At 40.6% G+C, this 23,537-nt stretch overlaps 1 protein-coding gene across 2 annotated transcripts in view; it reads left to right on the plus strand.

The window, feature by feature from the left end:
• Window positions 1-23,537, plus strand: part of GLRA2 (glycine receptor alpha 2) — a 127,154-nt gene that overhangs the window by 102,834 nt on the left and 783 nt on the right. The window lies entirely within an intron of this gene.

The raw sequence follows: 23,537 nt of genomic DNA on the forward strand, positions 1-23,537 counted from the left end.
ACCCTCAGAGCATTGCATGAAAGCACGAGACACCTTAAGAGACCATCAGATCTCTTAAGCCAAAGATCAGGTCGGTTAATACTTCTCTAGGAAAGTCAGGGTTGTGGTGTTGATGATCCAGAAATTGTATTTACAGCTGAACCATTGACCTGTCATTGCCTTAGAACAGAATGCACTATCAGGACCTGTTGCCATTTTCCATACAGAATAAATCCCTATATCCTAAGGCAATCAGTGCTTCAACCTGTCTGCCTTCCCCATGCAGTTTCTGTTGGAGGAAGCATTCAATGCTTGTCCTAAAGGTTTGTGTAGTCTTCCTGCTCACAGTGAAATACACCCAACAGTAGCAATACTTCACTGCTGAGAGAAATGGTTGCCTATTTATTATATATCATGGTACTACTTTTTGCATAGAGAGAGTACAGGCTGCAGAAGCTGTGAGTCTGATGGTACTGAGGATGTAGTGCAGTTTCATTAGATTATGCAAATCTAAATTTGCATAGAACCAAATCACCTGAAAGAAAAGAACTTATTTTTTAAATATGATTTGTAATAATCAAACAAGATTTACTTATTTTTCAAAATTATGCATTTCTCAGGAAGCAGAAGAGTTCTGTTTACACAGGTTCAGTCATCCCTTTTTGAAAACAGTAATTATTATGTTATATGATCAGTAGTCAGGATGACTCACAGTATACGAGTATTCATACCATCATCTCAAAGACGACTTCCTAAATTATATGTGTGATGGTTGCCACTGTGACCAAGAATAGGGGTTAAATCTGGGACCATTAGTGTTAAAAGCAATACTTTATAGCTTGAATGGAAAACTCTGCAGCTGGAGGCTGTGACAGACTTTAATCCCATGTGCAGGGAACACAGAGCAATACAAATAACAATGCTGCAGCTGGGGGGGTTCACATGCATTCAGATTAGCAAAGGGAGGCACAAAAGGTGTTTTCAAATGAAAGAGCTGGGACTGAGCCTAAGTGATTACAGCAGCAAAGGATAACTGCACTGAACAAAGGTGGCAGCACCCGGACGAGTGCTTCAGAGAACTGCTGGTCTCTGGATGGAGCTGCAGGTGGCAAGGCAGGTACCCCAAGTGCCCAAACAAAGTCATTACGACTGTCAAGGTGATATAATATTTCCATCATTAAAAAGGAGAAGAAGTACACACTGAATAACAGCGATTTTCAAAGGCCGTCTCTACCATTTTAATCATGCTGAAATCCCTCCGTCAGACCCCCCAAACAATTTTCTAAGATCTTCTAGACTTGCCCAATGAAACAAATCAGTGCCTTCAGACTGACTTTGCCTTTAAAATTCTTGGTACTACTGTCCCTGGTGGAAATTTTTGCCCTCTAGTATCCATGTGCACCACCCTCGGCGGGATGACGTGCACGCTTTGCGTTATGTAAGGTGCCGCATCATGTGAATAATGGAAGTGCTCAAGGAAAGCCCTTTTTGCTGAGCTATTTTTGGTACTCATCAGGCAAGCTCAGGCACACGAGTTTCCTTGTGAAAAATAGGAATCCCAGTCTGAATGGCTTTCTCTCTCACACACATCTGACTTGCTTAACAGATTAAAGAGCACATAGCTTCTGCTGTAGATAAACACCCTCAAGATATTGTGATTACTTTTCTTTCTCCAGGGCAGTTGCATTAGCACTTTAATATAACTGCACAGAAAAAATCCAGCAGAAGATAAATACGCAAAAATCATCAATTAGCTTGAAGTTACAGTCCCACATATGACTGCACAGAACCAGTTGAATAATAGACATAATACATTTCAACATGTTGCCATGTCACCTTGTGACTTCATCTGAATGTCCTTGCCTGTCATTTTAATGTGAACATGAATAGGCTAGGAATGGCCCAAGTTAGCATCAGTCAAAATATCTTTATTGTTTATTAAATAGATTTACTACAGTGAGTTTAACATTTAAACAAAAGCATCATTTCAAACTGGAAAAACGTCTGCATATAAATCCTAGCCTAGCTCTAGGCACAAGTCTAAAGAGAGGCAGGAGTCCCCAAAGAAAGAAAAACCTGTAGACAAAAGAAGCAGTTCAGCCATGGGGGTGGTATCCAAGGAATGGATCAAAAATCTGGTAAGACTAAGCTTACTGGCAATGCAGATTTTCCAGTGAAAAGCAAACACAGACAAAGAAATAGTGGAAGAGAGAAACTGGTTTTTATAACGGTCTGTTTACAAGTGTCATGAAAAGTGAAGTGGAAGCTTTTCACTCCCTTATTGGAGGCGGAAAGTTAAAAAACCTCAAACCAAGTATCTGTGTTTCATGTGTTTTACAGCCTCAGACATAATAAGATAATGGATTATATGGGGTGGATTTTTCACCCCAAACCAAGAAACAGAAGAGAAAAAGGATAGTTACATTTCAAGGGAGACAACTCTGAAAACCACATAAAAATCTGGGTACATTAAACATTCTGTAATCAAAGGCAGACTAATTTATGGAACATGTAATACCAGTTCCTGAGAAGGACCTCCAAATATCAAGTCCCAAATATCTAAGCATTAATTAAAGCTGGTAGAGTATAAGTGCGCAAGCTGAAGTAATGGAATCTCTCTACCAGAGTAGAGAACAAAATCAGGAGAACAAAATTCATAGTTCTGAAAAAAATAAAAAAATTGAGGACAGGGAAAAAATGCTTAGTCTAGAGGTGGTAGAAACCATCGAAGTGGAGAACTGATGGGGAGTTGGTAAGGCTGCAGGATGGTGAATCTTTATATCCACTGCAATGATCAGAGTGGTGCAACACAGAGTACTCAGTGGGAGCAGGGGACAGATAATCAAACTGTAGGGACCGGGCATGGCACCAAAGCAGTAAGTAGGACATGATACTCATGTTGGCCAGCTTGCAAATAGTTTAGCAAATTGCTCCTTAACATTAAATAAGACATGAACAGGATATAAGCATTGTAAAACTAAGTTTAAAGGGGCTACAGAACAGTAATATTACAATATTTCAGATCTGGGACAACAAAATGACTGTATGCTGCACCACCTGGGACAGGTAGAACTGGAAAAGCCAGAAGGAGTACTTGGTAAAGTTTTTTTTGTTTGCTCAGTAGTGTTACTTTGCTTTAGAAACTCTGAGTCGTCTCTTGTACCTACCCTGCACGCAGTGGCTGAAAGGATCAGCTCTGAACAGACAAGCCTTGGGGACTGAAGTTTGCACTTCACTCGAGTGAGTTTGTCCTGGTAGTTACTCATGAACAGCAGGAAACACGCCAGAAATGAACTCTGCAGTTTTCCAGCTCATGAAAGGTACTTTCCAGCTGGGTGCAAATGTCTCATTTTTTATTATACCTAGGGGAGAGTGCAAACTGAAAATAGGGCAGAGGAAGCTAGAAAAAGCCAGGAAACTGTGTTCTTATTTTTGATGCTTTAAAGCAATAAGAAGTAGTTTTTCAAGAACCACCTGCCTCAGGCACAAGCTTTTGCTTTCCAAATTATTTTAGAAAATGGTGATTCTTCCACTGGATGTGTTCCGGCCCACCTTATTTCATGGGAAAAAGCCAGTCGAATATGTGTTTCATGATAAAAAAAAATGAAAAAAGGGGACTTCAGGAGGAGTATGTTTATCCTAAACTGTTCCTACCTAAGACTCCAGAAAGAGAGTGAAAAGCCATTGCAGTCCCAAGATTTAGGCTTAGGCTGCACAAGGGGTCAAGGAAACAACTTTGGCCCAAAGTTGGCTCCTTTGTTCTTTCCTTGTAGGTAGCTTATCTTTACTCTTTCACCGCCCAGAGTCAGGACCCAATCAGGCCCTGGTCTCAGGGTTTCTCACTGCAGTGATGGTCAGGTCCTCCTTCCAATGGTGGGGTAAAGACACCTGGGAGGAGAACAGTTTCTGATTCCACGTTGCCAGGGGTCCGTCACGATGCTTCGTATCTGTTCTGAGTTCTGTCCCAAGCTTCATTTTCAACAGCAGAGTATTTCAGCATGGATAAATATAAATTACTATTTCTGCAAGAGAATGAAAGGGTCACACAGTTAGAGCCAAGCATATTGCAGCCTGAGAATACCAGTGCTGCTGTATCAATGTATTTCTACCCTAACTTGCAACTGTGCTCGCCCTGCCCATCTCCAGAGCATAGTACACCAGTTGTATCAAATTACATGGTAAATTGGTGAGATGGGCAAGTGTTCAGCAGGATCCATGAAATGCATATTTACATCTGACCCAATTAATCCCGTTCTCCACAGGGGATAGAAGCTGCTATTTGAATGTAATTAATTGTGAAGCATTCTGTAATGATGTTGTCCAAATGACATTGTGCAAAACCAAATTGTATTAACTAGACTGTTGAAAGCTCATGCTGTCTCAAGGTCTGAAAAACTTCATGGGTTCCAGTAAAATCCAGTACTTTTAAAACAGTGGTGTTGAAGCCATTTATTTCTCTATCTTTTTTTCCAGATGGTAAACAACATTGTTTAGTCATTTCTGTTCAAGTTAACAGCCATTGCTTATGGTGAACTGATCAGTCAGAGCCTGATTCTGACACATTTAGTTTGATTTAACGATTAGACATGTTTATTCCACTTGATCCATTGCTAGAGCAAGATGCTATTTACTGTAAATATGGATATCTCTACTTGGGTATTTCTCTTGCTGCTTGTTTTTTGGGGATTTTTTTGTTGGGGTTTTTTTGTTTTCTTTTGTGAGAACACCAATTTATCTTGCACAAAAGAAGCAATTGGCCAACTGAGAGTAGACGGACAGGTGGGGAAGGAGATTTTCTTTGCTTCAACATGAGGAGTGGGCTAGAGATGGTTACACTGGAAGGAATAAACAACTTGAAGCTCCACATATTCTGAGTGCTTGTTGCTGAGTCTTCCCAGAGTCCTCACAAAGACCCATTTCAAGTTGGGAGCATCTGAAAACTCCTTGCCAAGCCCAGGCAGTCGCTAAAAATTTACCCACTTCTGCTCTTGTGACTGGACTCTCTCCATGGCATCTCAGAGCTGGCACAGCCCTGGCTTTTCCCACGCAACACTTTTTTACTGCAGCAGGGTCAATGTCAAGAAGGACTTACTATTGGAAATGTCAGTTTTGCAGTGGCTGGTTGAATATACCTGGCATACTGAGCGTGCCAGAGTCTTTTTAGCTCTTGGATAAACAGATCGGTAAGGTCAGAAAAGGCTACTGTGCATTGCCTAAACATGTGGAGTAACAAAAGTCCAGAATCCTACCTGTGAATTTCTGCATCGAGCCTGTAACTTCTCTCTGAGCAGTAGCATAGCTCTTCGAATCATTTAACTTCTAACTTGTGTATGTAATTTCTTACACAGATACTGTGTGTGTATTGGTACACACACATACATAATCCACTTGCATAAGTGCAAGTTATTTCACCAAGGTGCCAAGGTTTTAATTTCTCTGTGATACCATGACAAGACTCCCAGGAGACATGATGTCTTTGTTTTCATGCCTCACCTCACTCTCTTCAAGCAGTTCTCCATGTAGTTTTCTGAGATAACTCTTTCTGCTACTCATGTGGAAATGCTCTCCTGTGACTGACTCATTCATTTTTCTGTTAAACCTTCCCAAGCCTGCTGGTGGTAGAGACTTGCCTTCAGGTGCTCTGTAATTTTCATCTGTCAGAAGAATAACTAATTAAGAACACAGATCACAGACCTTGTTCATTAGAGATTATCTGAGTTGCACGAATGTGAGATCTTGGATGCCATTCTAGGAAAGCAAGTTGTACATTTCCTCTTCAGGATGTAAAGACTTACAGGTACCTGCATGCAGCAGCCCTGATACTCTCTAGCACAAACTTTCCAAGAAATTAATCTGTCTGTTGTCTGTTAACTTATGCCAGCTTTCTCTTTCACTTCCATGGAGGGCTTACTTTTCTAATATGGTTTGTTTCTGTTGTCAAATTGACAGGAAAGAGCTGTGCAACACATACTTATGCAAAAAACCAAAGGGTTTTACCACATTCACAATCTTCAGGTTTTGCAAAGCACACTGTAGAACCAGACACTAAGTCTCCTCATTTGTCCCATCTGCAGAATTTTTGTCCTGTAGGCTCTTTTCTGTGCTGAGCATGACAGGCAAGGGAAATGACAGCACGTCGAATCAAGTGTGATGCCACTACAGGCTGGTGAGGTAGAGAGAATTTGTGCATCACAGGATGCTCTTTTAAAGCCCTTGGTATCTTCTGTCTGGAAGATGTACAAGGTTCTAGTACTCTTTTTTCACCATTACATACCTAGTTAGATGAACTAAGATGTATTTGTCTGGTCCCATGTGTTTCATTGCATGTGCAGCATGGGTACTTATACTACAGAAGTACTCTGTCCTAACTTTGAAAGGTTGGTGACCCTGCCACTGTCACTGGACTTCCCATGCAAAATTTGGGGGACATTCTTGTGTTTGCAGATATTTACACCGATGAGTGGATACTCAAGTCTTCTGACAATCACTTTGTGATCTTGCTCAATAATTTTCCAGCCCTACCAATAGGCTATATAGGTATTTCCTATAAACTTCCAGTGGCTCTTGCAGAAGACAATAACCTTTCTTGCAAGTTTTGCAAGTTCTTGCCCCATCCTTTACAGAGGAGTAGTGGCAAATCATGCAGCTGTTCAACTGCAGTTTCCTTATTAGACTGTAACGTCAACTGATCTTCCAACAGACAGGTTCCTCCTTGCATATTTGTGCATGCGTGTGTGTGTAAGATGAAAAAGCAGAGGAGGCGTAACATGTTTTAGATATTAATTTCCCTGCATTAGCTTTACACTGTATTTCCTATATAGGATTTCTTTTGTGCCTGTCTACCTAGTAATTGCCAGTTTTCCCCAGGCTCTCATATGCTGGCATGTCCTGCCATGCCTGGGCTTCAGCTTTTCTGAATTTATTAATTCTAGTTCTCTCTCTGAGCCTCTTACATTTGGGTATCATGCTTCTCACTGCAGGTAGCCTCACCAATATTTCTAGTAATGATTTCCCTAGCCAAACTAAAGAGGATTAGATTTTTCTTGATTTATCTGCTACCTTCAAAATTATTGCTCTATATAGCTTTTTCTAATTACTTTTCAACCCTTTCCTACCAAGCATGAGCTTAGTTGCTCTTCCTACCCAGTTAGCAAATTTGGTTTTTGGCTTTTCAGCCTAGTCCATGTGTTCTTCATGTAGCATTTGTTTTCAGCTTAACCTTTCTCCCTAGCAATAGTCAAGGTTCTTATCACAGACCCCATAAAACTGGATTCCTATCAGAAATAATAGATCTTTATTACAGATTTTTTTAAAAATGCTTGTAAACAATTGTTTTAGTAATACCTACAGAAAGGTATAATATTGGATTTAGATTCTTGTCTTCAGGTTTACATCTTAGGCAAAATGAACTTGCCACCTGTTTAAGCTGAACATGCTGCATTATAGTCAGAAGGCAAAGGGACTTGGTAGGAACATTTCTTCTGGTCATTATCCAAACTAAGAAGTTAAATAGCCCATGTAGATTTGAAATTCATGGGGCAGCTGTTCAGCAGCTGGCTGCACCTCTTCACTGTGGGAAGCTCCATGTGGAGAAGATAAACCCCAAGAAGGCTGTCCCGTGTTAGGCCAGGGCTCTGCCTGGCACAAGAAGCTCACTGTCACAGCAGTATGTCCTCGATGCATCCTCCTAGGCTCCAGGACTTTGCAGCTCAAGGACTTTCTAAGCCAGAAGTGGTACTTTCGTGATGAATAGCCTTTACTATTTATGGATAGAGCAGTCAGTTCAATGTGATGATTTACAAATTATTAAAACACTTTTCTTAAACTTGCTATGAGTTGTTTGTATTAGCTCCTCAGCATTTGTGGGACTAGGAGTACATATGGCCACTGGAGCTGCCAGGAGTGTACGTTGGGAGTGAAAAGGGTGTTGGAAGTGGAGGAAGACCTTGGCAAGGTCAATCAAGAAATAGAAATAACCAAAGTTATGTCTTAGATGAAAGCAAATAGGATGACTAATGGTTTTGCAAATCGTAATGCATATTTGCAGGGTTCAGTCGGTATTTGTCATGAACAAAGTAATACTGAGTTCAGTGACTGTGCCTGCAAGGAGAGCAGGGTTGAAAGAGAAAGGAGGAGAGCTAGTTACGCTAGTTTTCTTTCCTGATCTGAGGTATTTCTCTCAGTACAATTACATGAACAAGAGCAGGAACAAATTTAGCATATTTAAGGACTGAGCATAAGCCAACCTCATCCTGCCATTTCAGATTTCTCAGGTGGTGGCTGGGGGTCCTTAGCCCATGCAAGCAAGGAAGCAAAAACAATGGAGGAAAGCAAGATTATTTGCTCCCATAACAAAAGAAAAACCAAAACAAAACATGAAGCACTAAGTCAATGCTGCTGTTCCAAATCTTCACCTTTCACAACAACTTCAGATCTTACTTAAAAGCAATTGATTAGTTAGCTGTTGAGGTTCTTTTTTTAAATGTTTTTGAGCACTGCCATTTTTTTCCTTATTTTGGAGATGTCCTAGATTTGTCTGTCATGAACTTCGGTGGAGTCAGTTCTGTATTTTTCACTAATGGGTTGGTCTTTTATTACTCTGCCCTTATTTTTACCTGTGGTGGATGTTCATGCAGTGCAGACAGAAACTGTACTTTTTCATAGGGACTAAACAGGCATGTGAGGAAAGAGTAATAAAAAGTCCAGAGAAGGTAGCTTTTTGCAGGCACAGAAAATGTCTTGCTCCCTGGCTGTAAATACTCTTTTTTTTCAAGTTTGCACAAAGGATGTTTTTCCCCAAATACACGACAGCTCTTTTAAGATGCTCTAGGGCTGTATGCGCCTGTTCTTCTATTACTTCTAGATACTGGGGATGCCTGTTTGTGTTTGTCTCTTATTTGCTCTTTGATCTTTGTTCACTTTCCCTTGTGGCTTATCTTGTGTTATTTTGTTGTAAAAATAATTTATTTGAAATTTGGTTTTTGACATGTGAAGACTGATGATTTCGTCACTCTTCTTTGTTCTGTTACTGCTTTTCCCTTTGTTTGGTGCATTATCTTGTGGGTATTTGCATAGCTGGGGTTGAATAACAGGCTTATATCATGACAACGGATTTTTTTCATCAGACACTGTGTTTGAACGTAACAGCTGTTATTTCCTGAATATTTTTCAAACCCCACGTGAGGCTAATAGATGGTTTTATTGTATGTGGCATCCCAGCCAATGTTGTCAGAGTCACTTTTTTTCTGTCACTGCTATATGTATGTTCCTTGCTGCCTAAGGTGACTCTCGTGAGTGTCAAATATTTACTTCCTTCAGCTATGAAAGAACCTAGTTCTCCTGCAGTGAGGTCTGATTCATCAGAGGGGAGAGAGAAAGGTATTTGGGGGGGTGTGCCACACCTTATCTCTTGTGTGAGCTGTGGGCTGCCATAGCCCGAAGCAGATGACTGCACTCCCAAAGCACTGTACCCCAGGGATACAGGGGTCCCCCAGAGGTAATTGACATGCCATGGTGGGATGAGAATTTTGACCTTCCTTTTTCCACATGTCCTCCCCTCTTGCCTTCCGTATCAAAGTGAAGATGTCTTAGGAATTAGTACCAAATTCATGTGAATCTGAGGATCTTTTCTGCCAGCAGCTTTTGTAGCTTCGAAGGAAAGAGACTTAGAATTTATCCTCTTTGCATGTGTAAAGCATTACAACGTAGAGAAAGCTGTTTGCCCTGGACGGTTATTGACTTCTATTCTGTTCTTCCAACTGCAAACACAGAATCATAGGATGGCAGGGAACAGGACCAGAAGAGCCCTTGAGAGCCAGCTGGCAGAGCCGGCAACAGGCAGTACATTGGAAGATTTACAGTTCCTGAAAATATTAATCAGTGCTCTTAAACAGTTTCTTCTGTAATGTGCCCAATATATCAGGAGTGAGTTTAAGAGAGATTTGTGAGGGATTGTTTCTCAGGGAGACTGTGAGCTGAATTATATCTCATTGTGGATGTGCTGACCCTCAGTTGAGTATTTCTGATTTACACCCTGTAATTCTTGACTTGCAAGTACTCCTGAAACAAAGGTCAGTAAAAAAGTCTCTGAACAATTATTTAACATTCTGGACAAGAATAGCGATAGGCTCTTTCTATCCTAAGGCTCTTTGGTCCCCCTTCCTTCTGCAGCAGCACAGGTTACAGCTGCAGATATGCTGTTGAAATACAGCTACACAAGTTTGTATTTTGTAACTTGTGCCAATCTCCTACTGAGCTGTCTGCTTTCTGAGTCTGTGCTCTCATCCTTTCTTAGCACTGAGAACTGCCCTTCACCCTATAGCCCCTTTTAGAGGTTACTCCTAATTTTAACTTCTGTCTGGACTGAGGAAACAATTTTTCAACACATTGATGAGGAGCCAGGATTAATCCAATACTTATTTTGACAGTGATATAAAACCCATAAATGCATGATGCAGTCTAAAAACAACCTGCCTGAGCAATTAGGTCAGTAATCAGACATTTAAAAAACAGTGGCAGAAGAGCAGTGCTACGGATTAAGATACATGATGATTTTCTTTATTTAATAGAAAAGCATGCAGAATTTTAGTTACGATCAGGAGACTTTACGTTTGTTGCAAGTACTCATGTGGGTTGCTAGCATGACAACCGTGGTTTAACAAAGTAGGACCACATGAGGCAAGACTTGAAAACTGGCAGATAGATAAGAATACAGTGACTATTTCATTTTGGGCCCTGCAAAAGAACACACATCTGAAATGAATATGTGACAAGTGGCGAGTATCGGATTTCTGTGTGAGGAGTTGACAAGTCAGACAAACAGCAGCCATATATTATCTGTGATGTCAAAAAGATCACATCATTTATAACCTTTGAAGCAAAAGGAAAACTGAATGCAACATCATCTTATAATGATCTAAGAGAGAACTGTCTCTTTTTTTTTTCTCCCTGGTTATATATAGCTGCTAAAGAGAGCCCTGCTGAGCGGAAAATGGAACATATGATCAAGGGCAGTCCAGTGAGTCAATTTACTGACTAATACTGTAGATTATCGTGTCAAATATATAGCACCAGCAGTATGAACAATAATGAAGCCTAGTTTATTTCTTTCCTGTATATTGAAATGAAGATGTGATTGGAATTGTCATACCTTAGATATATGAGCCAGATTCTCTTAATCATCCAAACCAAATTGCCTTATTCTTTAAATTGACGTTTATTTTAGGAGCCATTCCAAGACTGGCAAGCTGAAACCATCTATTTAAATGTGTCAAACCCGTTTAAAAAATCCTCTAGACAGCTGTCCCCTCAGGTGATGGTTCAATGGTCTTGTGCTTTGAAGTACCTACTCCCCTCAGACCCAAAGAAGGGATAACTCAGCCTTTCATCCTGTGGGGAGAGATCATGCAGTGTCATGCAGAGACACTGCAAATGAGCTCTGGGATCATCAGTAAACCATCCAGCCATGAAGACGACAGGGCAAGAGTCTCATAGAAACCCCAGGCCATTGAAAGGAGCCTTTCCTTGCCTGGTCAACTGCCTTCCCGTGCTTCAGAGTGTCAGTGAGCAAGAATGAGGAGGGGGATATTGTCCATATTGTGCAGACTCCATGGGTCTTCTTCCATTACTTTTGTTTTCTTTCCAAATTACAGGGAGAGCATATCCATGTGTTTTGTAGGTTTGTTTATGGCATTGATCAGTAAGCTGGTATTCTCTGTAACGTCAAATTGAACACCACCTGAAAAGATGGTACAGTTAGCAATATGGTAAAATTTCCACTCCATACAGAAGGGGTTCATTTTAATTTAGCTGTGCAATACCAGGGTTCTTGTGTTTTACTGGTGTCCAAGCTCCAGGTGAAAGTCTGATCACCTTTTGGTCTGTCAAAATTCTAGCATGAGCAAAAACTTAGGGAAATAACATTTGAATTGCAAGTCATTGCCATTCCTTCAGGGATAAAAAGAGTACATAATCAATGTTATTGATTTCTAAACTTCTTTCCTTTCTCTAAGAAGAGAGCAGAGAGTAATTGGAGAGACATTTACTAACTGTTTGCTAAAGATAAGTCACAAAGCCTAAATATTGCTTATCTGTTAAGTATAATTTCCTGAAGGTGGTGTGTAAACTAATATAGAAATTACCACAGTGTTATAAATTTAGCACATATGAGGAAAAGCAGATGGTATTGCTGTGATCGGACATGTCATCGGAGTATTCCAGAGCATGCCAAATCTTTAATATATTACTATTTGCATATACTACCACATTACTCAGTTTTCAGTTGACTAGAACAACATGTACTATGCACAAACAGCAACGCTTTTTGCTGAGCTTTAAACTTAGAATATCCCATTTGCTGGTTTTGCAGCACTCATTGTGTTCATTTTCCAAAGCCTCCAAATGGATCCTATTGCACATTCTGGGCAGTCAGAACAAAGGCACGGACGGCTCCATGGGCCAATGCCCTCAGCGATCTTCAGCTTTCCATGCCAGGAACTGGCCATGCTGTATGTCAGGAACAGTAGTACAAATGAGAAGTGATACATTTCTAAATGCTTTGTGGTACTGGAAACTCTTTGAGCAATTAGGAGCTCTGTGGATACCCAAATGTGAAAGGTTTTCATTTTAAAAAATGAACTATTTCCTGGTTATTCTTAAAAGGTAGAATAATGCCTCTCAGTTCAGATGTGGACTTGGCAAGGTGGAGCTCCTTTTATGATTTGTCTTTTCTTTGGAGGAAGAGAATTTAGCCACAAAGAGCAGAAAGGGGCAAGAGCAGATAGGAGTTGAGGAAGGAACTGAATTTTGCAAGCAGAAAGTGGAGGTCACATATTTGGAAATCAGTAAGGATGAAAGCATCAAAGAGGAGGTTAGCAAGAGCAGAACTGGGAATTAGTGAGGCAAAATGTGTGGTAGAAAAAAGTAGAAAAGGAGTCGAGAAGAGAAGAGACAGGTGCAGAAGGACAGAGGCAGGGAAGCAAAAGGACCAGGAGTGGCTATTGAATACCATTTCCTTAATCAATTTGCCTGTGTTTCACATTAGTGGTTTTAAGACCCCGTTCATGTTTCCGGCTCAGAGGACAGACAAATCAGGTTAATGCCCACTCATTATAAATGCACAGTGTGTGTGATATCCTATTGTTCAGTATTTAGGCTGCCCCCAAACCCATCATCTTGTGTGATTCTGGTAGAGAGCTCCTGCTTGGGAGTCACGAGGCTGTTGGATGTCCAGTGATGTAGAAATCTATGCTGCTGGGTCTCCCTTTGTGTCAAGGACACTGCTTCATTCTCTGGCTTATTGGCATATTTTCTGAACACAATCCTTCCCCAGTTGTTATCCCGTCACAAAAGTAGGACCTCAAGGTCAGGGGGTCATAGGCCCTCAAAGTGAGTCCTGACTTCTTCAGTATACCCAAGGACAGGTTTCTCCAGCGCTCCAGCACCGCAAACACTGATTTAGAATTACTCCAGGACACATAAAAGATGAAACACACAACATGCACATTTCAGGAAGGCTGCTGGCATAGCAACCCTTTATTTTGGTGTTATTCTTGTGTTCTCTCCTCTAGATAAATTAATTGGACATTTCTTCTCCCATTTTCCTTTATATTCTTGAGCAAAACTTGAGTTCAGAAGAGCGTGTGAGATCCTCTCTCAAGAATACCTCTTCCACTGCTATCACCACACTTCCACGTTTCATCTATACCTCTCAGTACTGACTTTTCTTATATACTGTTAAATCTATTGTTTCGGGTTATCCTTTAATCAGTTTTGCCAAGTAATAAAAGTCCATCACCAGGCGATCTGTTGCTTAGCTAGTGCCTGGGCAGATGGTTTCCTGGAGAGTTGCCAGCACCCATCACAGAGCCTGCTCGTGGACAGCGAGAATTGGGATGGTTTAATGACCGTTGCCCATGTGTTCTGTATCCCTGTTCCTCAGAACCGCATTCCCATCTGAAGGGGAAAAGTTAGCAGGAAAATTAGCATTTTGAGAAGTTATTAAAAACAGAGTTTGCAGTTTGATAAATGCTCTGGAGAGAGCTCCCAACCTTAAGCTGGAGTACAAAAATGCTCACTAGGTGGACTTACCAATAACAAATGCCTTTAGGGAATACAAAAGGCATTAGATGACTAAATTAAGTAAATGCCCGCATGTATATGTATGTACACATATCTACATGTGTGGGTGCATACAGACTGTGTGAGTGTGTATATTTATGTGTGTGTGTAATACAGTAAAAGAAAAACTATAAAACCCATTTTAAATGAAATCTCATTTCATTTCCATTGTATTCATACTTCCAATGACCTTGTAGGATTTGTGGATTTATTACTTACCAGATGATGAAAAAAACCCCAAAAATTCTGTGTAAAGATTGCACTATCAAGTTGCTATAGCATTGAGTGCCATTGATTTTTACGTCATGATGAATATTTATTTTGCTGTGAATAAATTATATCAGTGTTTTATAGAGCAACCCTCATAGCAGCAAATCAAAGTGAAAATACAGAAGTCTATTTGTGTAGTAAATTTCTAATACATTTAAACAGTCAACATGTTTCTAAGATGCAAAAATTTAATTTTAGAAACAAGTTTGAAGTGCAGATAGATGGCTAATACTTTGTTTAACCCAATCACACTTCAGAGCTATGTAAAAACAGTTAGAGAAATCCAGATTGAGCTAACAACACGAACCAAATGCTATGCAAAGCTGGAAAGGATAATTTGTGTAATAGAAGATAGGAAAAGAAAACTGACCCCAAAACATTATTTATTGGAAATCTGGCATTAAGAACTGATAATTGGAAAAGGAAGGCATTTAATTATGAGTTGTCTGTCTCAGGAAAAAAAAAAGACCCCCACAAAACTTATAAAATTTGCATGTGTACACTTTAAGATTATTCAGATATTCTTGACTATTTTTAGCTACAGAATTTAAATTATTAATATAATTTGCAATATTTAATTTGTTTTGTGCAGTATTTGTGTAAATTAAATGCATGAAGTCTGTCTGAGAAAGCACTGGTAATCTCCCTCTGCGTTTGTTGGGGTTTGTTCTGGGTGTTTGTTGTAGCAAATGGCTTGAAGGAGAGAATGCACCAACAGAGAGGAAAAAAGCCTCTTCCTTCCCCTTCCCTTTCCCCTTCCCTTTCCCCTTCCCCTTCCTTCCCTTTCCTTTCCCTACCCCTTCCCCTTCCCCTTCCCCTTACTCTTCCATGCACCTAGCATGAGACAGCCAGTGCCCATTGAGACTCACAGATGCCACAGGTCCCAGCACTTTGTCCCCAGCCCTGGCCCAGGTGGGGAGGACAGCGTCCACTGTCCCTGGCCTGCCGTGGGCTGGGCTGCAGATCGGCCAGGAAAACTGGTGGAACTGAGGGAATTAAAAAACGAGCGTGAAAAAATCCCCCACAATACATTGTTCTAGAGAGTAGTCTGCATGGGTCAAATCACAAGTACCGTTTATGGGCCCTGTACACACATATACACTTTTTTCTTTTTTTTTTTTTTAATTTTGACTGTTTAACAAATGAGGTACTCTGAGATGCCACGGTCAGGGCACAGGGGTGCTCTAATAAAGTGTTCTAAAATGATTACAGCTGAGGCAGAGACCAGTGAGAAATTTCCCAAAGGTGCAATAAAAACTATCTATCTTCCCCAAAAATATTTAAATCTGCTAGGGGAAAAGCATCAGAGAACCTGATGGGAAAAATCCGGGGGGGCTGGGTGCTCAGATGTTCCTGTCTGCGACTGGTGGCTGCGAGCTCGGCTGCCCCACGTGCTGTGGTGGCAGGTTCCCCAAGCCTGTCACACTGCCGGGGCAGCGTGCGCCCTTGTCCCAGGATAGGACTTGCCAGGCGTTGTTGGTCCTGCACCAGGTTTCAGGACAGGAAAGCGCTGAAGTCTGAGGCTGGAGCTTGAACGCTGCCGACAAGAAGCAGGTGAGAGAGTCTGCATGTGCCTCATCTCATATCTCCAGGGGCAGATGTTTTGCGGAGAGCAAGAGGACGTGGGAAAGGTGAATTTTAGGTACTTTTCCCTCAGTGGTTTAGGTTTTTTGGGGTTCTAAAATTTTAGCAAATATAGTCTTGCTTTACATTATTTTACTTTGATGTGCCCATTAACCACTATTCCATGTTCTAGCTGAAATAGTCACATACTTAAACACTAGCTTTGCAGTTTGCTCAGCCTTGCATGCAGATAGAATGAGCAGAAATTAGTTGCCCTGTATCCAACAGATTTCTGGTCAGAGCAGATTATCCTTCAAATCTAGGTCATTAACTCGTATTTGTCTGGTGTAAAACACACTAATGTGCCATTCACACTGATAAACTGGCCAGCCTCTGCTTTCATCAGAGAGAGACTGGCAGAAGAGTTATCCAAGAGCAGCCAATTCTCCAGACTTCGCTGTCCTGGGAGGATTTGATATCCAGGCAGATGATGTCTATAGGACACTCAAAGATCACTAGGTCTGGATATTTTAAGGCATTATTTTCATTTAAAACAAAGGGAAAACAAGACACTGTGTCAGGAATAGATCCGCTATTATTTAGGAGCTGTAACTCCACCGTAACATTTATGATGCTGTGCAAAACAGCAGTTCATCTGGCTCTCCCTCCCTCCCTCCCCCAAAATTAAAATATTAATTATATTATATATAAAACATGAAGTTGAATAAGAAATTTACATTAACAGTGTTTGCAAAATTGAGAGAAGAAAGCTTTGCTTTACTAAAGAAAAAGGAAAATCTTTTTTTTTTTGGTAGCAAACCTATCACACTTACTGACTGTATAATCTTTATTATTAAAGTAATCCTTGAAAAATTTAGATCTCACTTAAAGATATTTCAAGCCTGGAAAATATTCTTGCTCCACAACATGTTTAAATTATGTTACTCTTTCAGTTGGATAATGTTCAATTCCTACTCGAAGAGGGCAAAGCCACATTAACTACCATTTCATTACTGTATTAACAACAGTTCACTTGCTGTTCTTACAGAATGAGTAAGTAAATCACTCATGCTTCAGAGATTCTTCTGCTGTTTATTGGAGATAGGAGATATTATTAAACACAGAATTCTAAAACAAACCTAAATTTGTCCATTGGAAACTCTTACTGAAGACATCAATGACCGATTTCTCTTCCATCAATTAAAATGCCGGTGCTATTTATAATACAAGGTCTGTTTTACTTAGATTTTATAAGGCATGAGTGTCCAAATGACGCAAAAACCAAACCCCAGTGAGCAGGAAAATTGGTGTTAAGAGAGGTAGAAAAGGGGCGAACAGCACTATCGCACATAGGATGGTGGGTCCTGATGGAGCAGCACCATGCAGTAGGATCAGTCAGAGACTGCTAATGTTTTTGATGAAACACCGTGGTGAAGATTTATAAAAAACAATACTTAGGCCAAATTGTGGGACATGTTTGATTTGTACTTTGGGCAGGATTGAGGTGAGAAACTGACAATTTTACATCACCTTCTGTTCCTCTAAAGCCTGGATTAAAGAGGAGTGGGAATGGCATTTGGTGTAAGTGAACTGAGATCCAGGGCTCTTCAGGGTGGAACAAATCAGAGAAGCCTGTTAGTGACTCTTTATTACCAAATGCCACCAGAGCTTGCTCCAACTTAACTTTTTCCTCCCATCTAAAGAACTGGGATGCATAGATTTGCTATGTAAGAGTGATCTCTTTCTGCATCAACAGGATTTAGCCTCAAGGCAGAACTATGTGAAGAGGAAAAAAATGACACTCAAAGTACTAAAAACTAGTGAAAACACAGGACATTTCAACATTAGCTCCAGCTCCCAGCATATTATCAAGAGGTGAAAGACCTGAATTCCCATAGGAAATGCCATATTCGGTGAGAAGGAATGGCCTCTTTTCCAGGATCCTTTCTCCAGCAGTGGTCTGGCATGGATATTGAGACAAATTGTATTTAAAAGCTCCAAGACAAACCTAGAAGGACTTTCTGTCTTCTGAAAATAATCAACCAAGGGTGCACTTCTGCATGAACTATGTTGCAATTTCAATAGCTGCACATGGACGTATGAATCTGTGCCATTGTGCTATTTTCATTCTCTGAAATGTTCTCACACAATGATTTACACTGGTAAATGAAAGATAACTTCCTTCTAAAGAATAAGTTCTTCCTTTCTCCCTCATAGTGTCATTGTGTTTTTTCCTGTTTCCTGCCTTGAAAAAAACCATATATACAAAAGACCCCATAACCTACTCCCTTGTCTTCCATTTACTAATATTCACCATGACTTTATGACCTCTGTGATATCCACCCCCAAACACAGCTTTTCTAAGCTGAAGGGATCTGATCTACTTTGTTTCTCCTCATGCAGAAAAAGTATTTTATCATCATTGCTGCTCCCCTTTGTACTTTACCTCATTCTGCTTTACTGATTTTGGGTGACCAGAAACACTCCTCGTATTCAAAAACTGATCACACTGTGAGTGGATAAAGTGGCAGAATGATGTTTTCTGTTTTGTTTGCCTGTTGCCTGATGGCTGCTTAGCAGAGGACTAACGTCAGAATCATCTACGTGGGAATTCCCCAAACTCCCACCCAGGAAAAAATAAATTTTGAGCCCATTACTGTCTATATGAAATTAGGGTTATCTTTTGCAATGTGCTTTACCTTGCATTTATCAATCCTGTATTTCACTTACTGCCATTTGTTACCGAGTCACTCAGCGTTTAGAAATCCTTCTGGAAAGCCTGGCTTAGATTTGTCCGCTTTGAATAGCCTGTTTCACCTGCCTACCTTCCCTTGGGAACCTTTGTTCCAGTTAATTTATAAATCTCTTCTTTGTTACTGGTTCTCGCACAGATTCTTGGGGATCCCCTCCAGCGAATACCTCAATTATGAAATTGATCTTTTACTCCTAAACTCCGTTACTGCCTTTTAAACAGTTAATCTGTGAAAGGACCTTCTCTTTCATCTCCTGACAATTTAGCTTTGTAAGAGCCTTCTGTTGGGAACCAAAGACGATTTGAAAGTCCAAGCATGCTTCTCAGCTTAACTACCTTCCTCCACATACTCAGTGACTCCTGAGGGCTGAAACCATGTGAGCATGACTGCCTTTGCAAAACCACACCATGAATTATGTAAAGTACTGAGAGATGGGAGTGTCTCAAAATCATAAAGATGATTTAGGAATGAAGTCTCCAAAGCTATTTTGGTATCTAATTCCTATTGATTCCATTTTGCATTCAAGTCTGAATTTATTGTGGTTTTCTAACTTCGTGCTTATGAATGCCAAAAGGAAAATTTCCCTGATGTTCTCTACCGTATACCTAAAATTAATCTCCTATGTCCTTGAAATTTAATTAAACCAGATAGTCTTTTAAATCGTTTGCCCACCATATGTTGGAAAAAGAGTAGCAAAATTAAAGGAATAAATCACATCAGAGAGTAAATTAAATATGCTGTTTGAAGCCAGCCTCTCTCTCATTTTCCTCATTGTTAAAGCTGAGTCAATGCTGACAATAAGCATTTAAAAGTGGTCAGGACAAAGCACTTCAGAATGCATTGTACAGAAAGCTGTGCATGCAAGGCGGTGAATGGACTAGATTTTCTAAAGTGTTTTTCCCATTCCTGATTGCTTTAGTGTGAAGTTGGTAGTATGAATTACATTCTAGACCCTATGGAGTAGAAATAAAACCTTTACAAAGATGGAAGATGAAGAAAGAAAACCATGTCAGAAATATAAGGCCCCTGATTTACATGTTGCCTACTGTAAAGCTAAGTCAAGAGAATCTGATTTCATTGTTTTGTAAAGCACAGAAAATGATTAAATTCATGAAGGGAAATTAAAATTTGAGAAAAAATGTATTTCTTGTTTGATGAAAATAGTGTATAGCCAACACCTAAGCATGTTCAGTATGACACCATAAGATAATACACATAAACCTAAGTTGTTGAAAAAGCATCTGTTGAAAGCGTTTTCCCAAACCTCAGGAAATGTAATTCATTTTCAAAGGATAATTCTTCTAAGATACTCAGGATTTTGAACATCTGAGAGAAAACTAGCAAAAGAACACTTTCATCTTGCTATTTATTTCTTTTCTGTTTCTCATCCTAGCTTCTGACCCTTTTCCCCATGTCTTTATCAAGGACAGATTGAGTTATGACTACGTATTAGGCAAGACTAACTTCACATCCCTTTAGAAGGATAAAGTCAATGACATCAATGGCAGTGGATTCTGACACTCCAGTTGATGTCCAGTGGCTTTCAGCTGCTCTTTGATTTTGGTTTTAAAATCTGTAAAAACATAAATAGCCTGGGACTTAAGCAAGTGAGATCATGTCTGGTTTAAAATGAATGCAAGTTTTATGTGTAATCTGATTAAAATAATGATAGAAATTTTTTCAAAGTAGTTTGCACTAAGCTGGTGAACAGCTCAGATTGAAGACTGTCTGGATCAGTATCCATGGTAGAGTATGTAAGTCAGACACTGTGAACTGAATATGACCTTGAGAATGAAGAGTGACTCTACAACCACATCAGAGTGTACCCTAGGTAGGTTGACCAGTAGTTCACCAAGCCCCTAGGTTAAAGGAAGGCACACCCACTATGTTAAGGGAAGGTGCTTGAGGTCAGTTCTTCATGTCATGTATTGAAACATGAAAAAAAAAAAAAGAGTTCTCTTTGTCAAAGAGTCTAAATTTGGTCTTCTTTCTCCGTGACTATTGCCCCAAATCCTTTATATGTAACAGAATGTTGAAAGATCACCTGAAATGTCAAATTGTAGTTTTGCCATAAGATTATGGTGTTTGAGGGACATTTTTTTTAACTACATCCATACTGCTAAAGTAAGTCACATCAGTGATTTTATTGTTCCTGAGGCCAGCTATCACCACATGGCTCATGATCACAGTGTGTTGCGTTAGTCCCCAGTGGAGCAGGTTTTTCTCAGAGAAAGCTTGTCGGCATGGCCCACGCCAGAGTGAGCTAACCCACAAGCAGCGTGGACAATGAAGTTCTAGCACTTGGGTTGACCCCCAGCTCCCTTCAGCAGCAGGGAGGAAGCCTTTCTGTGTCATTTTGGGTGGAATGAGTTTAAGGGCTCAGGGGGCCAATAGGACATACGCCTGACTGCAGTCTCATGGGAAAAGTATCCTCCTAGCATGGGGGTCTCAATCTCTGCAGGGTTTCACTGTTTATTTTCAATACTATTGGCCAATTTCATCAGAGAGGGCAGAGACCTCACCACCCTGAGGTCTTTGAGGTGATGTCTGGTCAGGTGGGAGAGCTCCGATGGGGTCAGGCCTTGCCTGTGAGACTGCAGATGCTGGCAGCGCTCAAAGGGCAGGCAGGTGCCAGACTGCAAAGCCCCTTTGGCTCCTGGAGGATTTTACTGCTGAAAATGACGTGGTGGTTATGGAGCTGTGGCACCTCCAGGGCTAGAGGTGGGTCTGTAAGGACTGGCTTTGCTTGCTTCCAGTGGCACAGCTACAGCTAGGTCTCTCTAGTGCTAAGTTTTTGTAAGGATGTAATATCAAACACAGAAACAAGTGGCCCGGTAGAAACACAATGCCATTCTCTTGATTAATTATTTAGTCTTTGAAAAAATGTTTTCTGATAAAGTTTTAGAAAAAGCTACATAAACACACACTTTTTTGTAATCAGCAAACAGCTCCATGTTGGGAGAACAGGTAACAAACCGACCAAGAGATTTATCAGGGAGGAGATTCAAATCTGCTCAAGCAGAGAAGGAAACCAAGCACATGTTCCTCATACCCCAGATGAATGCTGTACCTCTTGTATCCAGGGTAAATCAGCATCTACTGCAGTCTAAATAAAAACCTAGCATGGGGACTGAGCACACTTCCCTCTGGGTTTTGTGAGAAAGAAGTGCCACAGCCAACTGTCTGTGTGGGGAAAAGCAGGGCTATAAATCCCCCTGGGAAATGAGTGGCTCCTTACAGCTAAAGGTTGGGCGCTGAAGACCTGAAAGAATGTGATTTAAACATCCCTGTCCCTACTCTCAGATGGCTTCCCGCTCGACTCATAACAGTGTAAGCTCAAAAGCAGGGCTGTGACATTGAAGATGAATTGCCCAGCCCCACGCGACAAAGCTGCGACCCAGCAAGGCACAGTAGAAGTCGAGACTCTCCAAGTCCTGCATTGAGCTCAGTACATTTTCTTTCCTCCCATAGATCCCTCACGACTAACAGAAATTAAATTTTTAAAAAATGAATGAAGTACATATGGCAACACAGCTGCTGAAAATCTGTTACCCTTTTTAATCACCTCTCGTGTCCTGGGCATGCATTTTATCCTTCAAACTCAGTAAAAGGGAAAGCGCTGTGAGGAAGGCAGCTCCCTGTACTGTTGGGGGACTTTGTGGTGTTATTAAGTCATGCAAAAGAAGCCTTGCCTATAAGACTATCCAGAACTTAGGTCTCAGTGGGTTCATCTTTAAAATACTTTGCATATTTATAATCACTAGGACAAGCAGAATTTCAGTGTTTTCACAGAGGGACTGCAAACTGTAAATAAATAAAATTGAAAAAGGAGAGGATCATGCTTCTTTTTCTTAATGATGGTGAGCTTTTGAAATGAAAGGCATATAAACCCTGGATAAGTGCTCAAACAAGCCTTGCAATACTGCAATTACCCACCTGCTCATGGGTAGACTGTAGAATAGTCCTTATGCTGAAGTGACAGGGGCTCCAAAGTACTGTTTACTGCCTATCCTCCTTCCATAAGCACTCAATGTCATAAGCAGTCAGAGTGACTATTTCTCATGCGGTAGCCGTGGATCACACTACTGGTTATTCACGTTTGTGTGTCAGCTCCAAGGTAAGGAGAGCAAGTCTGGTTATATATTCAATTCCAATGCTGGAGCTGGGGAGAGAGAAAAATGCAATTATTGAAAGAGGTGCTTCTGTGAAGGAGCAGTGATTTACATCCTGAATAGGTGTAAATTATCCTCCCTCCCCACTCCCAAGTTCAACAAATGTACTCCTTATTCAATATCTTGCTGCTGTGATGTTTTTTCTTGCAGTCTCTGATTCTCTGTTAAGATCAGAAGGCTGTGGTTTAGTGAGAGATATGAGTGAGTATTCCCTGTGAGGGAGTGGGCTCCTTGTGAGCCCAAGAAGTGGTCATTTTAAGTCAACAATGAAGTATTTGATGGTCAAGGAGAAGGTCTTTAACTAGGGCAAGCTGCTGGACCTACAATTCATCCCTGCTGGAATGAAAAAGAATAGAGCTGCTTGTTTGTTGGTTTTGAATCCTTCATGGAGGGCTGCCAATAACTTGTGTATTATTGTACTATCAGACAAGAGAAATGGCAGTCGGAATTTACTAGCACAGTCACAAACCTTTCATCACACAGTTATCATGGTGATAAAGTTCAGTGTAAGTTACTCACCTCTGCAAAAACAAATATTACCCACTCAGACAAGAGAGAGAATGGATTTCTGCAAGATGGTGCTATATTAGCTCTTGTTATTGCACCTAACTCCCAGATACCACTAAATCCAAGCGCCCAGTGCACTTTGAAATATTGGTTCTCAGAGTCCTCCTGTGAGCAA

This window comes from Gavia stellata, chromosome 1 (assembly GCF_030936135.1).
Source record: "Gavia stellata isolate bGavSte3 chromosome 1, bGavSte3.hap2, whole genome shotgun sequence".
Taxonomy (NCBI): Eukaryota; Metazoa; Chordata; class Aves; order Gaviiformes; family Gaviidae; genus Gavia; species Gavia stellata.